General features: G+C 42.2%; 1 pseudogene; it reads right to left on the bottom strand.

Annotated features, from left to right (window-relative positions):
• LOC111973562 (partitioning defective 3 homolog) overlaps positions 1-4,244 on the bottom strand; it is an 807,950-nt pseudogene that overhangs the window by 576,099 nt on the left and 227,607 nt on the right.

Below are 4,244 nucleotides of genomic sequence, written 5' to 3'. Positions count from 1 at the left end.
TTTGTGTTGGTGTCTGTTTAAGGTTTGTGGTTGTGTCTGTGTTTGTTTGAGGTTTGTGTTTGTTTGAGGTTTGTGTTTGTGTCTGTTTGAGGTTTGTGTTTGTGTCTGTTTGAGGTTTGTGTTTGTTGGGGGAAAAGGAGGGAGAGAGCAATAGACCATGTTTTTTTGAAGATATCTGTCTGCAAACACGTTCTGATTCCTTTCCTATTGTTATTGCACTTTTCTCTGTTACAATCAGTGGTGATTTTAGCATGTAAATCTTGGTGGGGAAAAACAAAAAAATGTGGGATGCCTGTCAGCAAAGCCACTAAAACAACACTAAATAATACATTAATTGCACTATAACGGTGCCAAACGGTGCACACAAACTATTAGGGCCTACATAAAGCTGTCCCAACAGTAGTTCCAACACCTTACCACTGCTACACCTGGCTTTCAGCGGAGCCTTGTCTGGCAGAGAAACAGTTCATTCAGCCTCATTTACCGCCTTTAAAAAAACATAGYTGATATGKCTGACTTGCTTAAACAAATGTGGTTTCTACTGACAATTGAGATGTGCAAACTATGGCATAAGGGGACGACAAGCGAATAAGAGGCAATTAGTAATACCGATTAAGACATTAATGAGCGAGCTAGGACGGACGTAGTCAATATAACTATTTGTTCAGCACTTTTGAAATGTACAGCGACAGAATTCAGAACAAGGGCCGTTCTTACAGTGTACTCCCTGTACAACAAGTCAGAATCGTAGGATAAATAAAGGGGGCATATAAACAGACAATGAAAGCTCTTACAATATTCAATGATTACATTTCTCTAAAACAGGTTATAGGCTACATGTGCACCACCAAGTTAGAACAGTAGGCGAAATTAAGAGGTGAAAATAGACCAAATKATTAGGGTGAGGCACATTGAACGCCGTTTGGGTCTTTGTGTGTCAAAAAGGATACATGTCATATAACACTATTTGACRCGTTAAATAAGCTTTTAATTTGACATGTCAAATAACACAATTCTATTATAGAATGTTTTTTGTCCTGAATTTGCACGTGCAAGCCAAGTGCCAACACTACTATCAGTAGCACTGTCAAAGCTGAACAAAAAAGTTAGTAAACAAGCACACACCGGCCAGGAACGATGTGTTTACAATACCGCGTTGAWGAAAATAGTCAAAATTATCCGGGTGAGGCACATGGGCTACTAACAGGTTACCAGACAACATACACTTAGTATTACTTTCTTAGCTACAGGATACATATCTCTCTGGCATCMTACATCATTTATGAAGCAGCACAAGACATTKTTGGACTCACGTTGTTGTGATGTGCTTGAACAGGAAAGTGGCTCGGCGGTCCTTCGTGGGCAAATTTTCTCATCAAATAGAGAGGTGCCGGATTTACAATTCCGAGTTGAATGACAGTTCACAGTGTATTTTCCCAGTTTGAGCTGTTTATTCCCGACTTCCCAGTTGCAATGCTTGCAGTTAGCCACTGTCACCGATTCCTTACAAACCACTCATTGTTGAATTTGCGATCTCCAAATAGTTGTGTAATGTTTATGTCCAATGGCCGATGAGCACCGMTACGTTTTATCTATAGTTTGTCTTCATTATTTCTCTTCATATGACAAGGATTAAAAAGGATTTGCCAGTAGACTTGATTCATGAGGATGACTGCTAGCTAAGATTGTGAAAGTAAGATGTTGACATGATCAGTCCAATCAAAGCTACTGTACATATAATGTAATTTGACTTCATTTCTGTGGCCATCGACCTTGAGCCTTCATACAAGGGCACTTGTAATATAACTCTATGGCAGGACCTAAAGAGCTAAATGTTGGATGTCCACCCTTTCTAAGCAATTAAGCTTGGCGATTACGTAAGGTCCCCATGAGTGACAGAACACTGAGCTAATCATGGCGCAATGCTCGTTTTTTTCTGCTGGCCCGCTCCACCACCACAGAAAGCACTGAGCTAGGCTGAAACACCTGTATTTTGGAACTGCCTTACTCAAGAAACTTAAAAGAGACCATGTTTGTATGAGGATTTTAAACTCAATTATATATATTTTTTTTACATTGTTTGCAATGATATGTGACACGTATTAATGCCAAAATAACATGCAAAACAGGCAAAGCCCCAAAAACTTGAGCAGCGTGTTATGATATCTAAGTCCAACCTGTAGGAAAGGGTGGAGTTGAGGGATGGACTTAGGGAGGGATGGAGACAAACGTTATGGTACTGGGTGTCTGTGCCTCTGTGCTTCTGTGTGTGTGTGTGGTGTGTGTGTGTTGTGTGTGTGTGTGTGTGTGTGTGTGTGTGTGTGTGTGTGTGTGTGTGTGTGTGTGTGTGTGTGTTGTGTGTGTGTGTGTGTGTGTGTGTGTGTGTGTGTGTGTGTGTGTGGTGTGTGTGTGTTGTGTGTGTGGTGTGTGTGTGTGTGTGTGTGTGTGCGTGTGTGCTTGCGTGCGTGCGTATGTGCGTTGTGCGCTATGTGTGTGTGTGCGTGTTGACCCCCAGGCTCAGCTGTCAGTGTTAATCAGAGACCCGGTGTGTCTCTCCCCCATCATCATGCATGATTGAGTGGATGGTGCAGCCACAGTCCCCTGGATGATACCACCTGCCCATCTCGCTCACCGCAAAGCCACTCCCTGGACACAACTCCAACTGACTCTTAAAAAACTTCACTAAACTATATAAACAACAGATTTATTCAGAGCTGATTGGTCAAGATTCTGTTTCCTATCTTCTTTCTTACAGATACATGTTTTCAATAGCTGTGACACACTAGAGCACTTAATGGCCAAGTGGCAAACTAAAGTACTACTAGTCTGACACTTACTGCTRCGCAGGGCGGAGGGGGTAACCTCTATCTCGCTGCTCGTCTGGTAGGGCTGGAAGGCGGACATGTTGCTGGAGTTRAGCTCTGTGACGGCAGTGAAGGGGTCAGGGCTCTGTGTGCCCGTTGAGCTGGCACTGGTGCCATCGCCTCCATGGTGAGGGTCCTGCTCCTCATACACTGCCACCAGCTGGAGAGAGAGGGGAGAGAGAGGATAGGTTAAATAATGAGAGAGAGATGATAGGTTAGATAAGGAGAGAGTGAGAGAAAGAGAGAGAAGCTGATGCACACCTCAAGCAAAACACAAACATGTATGCTAGCTCACTAGCATACTGTATGTAAACACATATGCACACACACACACCTTTCCACTTACAGTACTGCTAGTTGACTACCCATGTCCAGCCACTCAGTGAGCAGCTGTCYTATTTCCATAAAGGTGCTGTGTTGCCATGTATTTGTGGTTACTGGGCAGAGAGGCAGAGCACAAAGAGCATCTACATCCCATTATTACCGCATCCTCACACACAGACTATCGCCACGGTGACCTAGCCAACACATTATGCCTGCTACAACAAGGCTCAACTCACAAGCATGGCTTATACTGAGTAAGGTTGTCACGATAACAGAATTTCGACTTTGATACTGATACCAGTTTGGTATCACGATGCCATCATGATACCAGAGGAAAACAAGAAGGCATATTAGCCAAAGTCAAAGAATGGCACTTGATCCAGACAGATAAATGCAGCTACTTATTTGTTCAACCATTGGGCATCTTTTGAGATCATTATCATTACCTTAAAAAAAATGTACCTCAACATTTTCAGAGACAGCCATTTATGCACTAATTCATMAATTCTACAATCATACAATGGTGGAACCAGCTTCCACCTGAAGCTAGGAATGCAGAGTCCCTGCCCATCTTCCCAAAACATCTGAAACCCTACCTCTTCAAAGAGTATCTTAAATAATCCCACAGCACCCCCCTCGCACCCCGACCCTTCGTGAACTAACACTCACACTTGACTTTTCCCCCCTTAACTCAACTGACTTTGTTGATAGCTACTTAAAAAAAAAAAAAATACAGATATACAATTGAAGTCGGAAGTTTACATACACTTAGGTTTCAGTCATTAAAACTCGTTTTTCAACCACTCCACAAATTTCTTGTTAACAAACTATAGTTTTGGCAAGTCGGTTAGAACATCTACTTTGTGCATGACACAAGTCATTTTTCCAACAATTGTTTACAGACAAATTATATCACTTATAATTCACTGTGCCTAAGTTGACTGTGCCTTTTAATTAAGCAGCTTGGAAAATGATGTCAAGGCTTTAGAAGCTTCTGACAGGCTAATTGACATCATTTGATTCAATTGGAGGTGTACCTGTGGATGTATTTCAAGG

The sequence above is a fragment of the Salvelinus sp. IW2-2015 genome, linkage group LG14, assembly GCF_002910315.2.
Source record: "Salvelinus sp. IW2-2015 linkage group LG14, ASM291031v2, whole genome shotgun sequence".
NCBI classification, from domain to species: Eukaryota; Metazoa; Chordata; class Actinopteri; order Salmoniformes; family Salmonidae; genus Salvelinus; species Salvelinus sp. IW2-2015.
The sequence above is the reverse complement of the archived record's forward strand: the minus strand, read 5'-3'. Positions and strand labels throughout refer to the sequence as shown.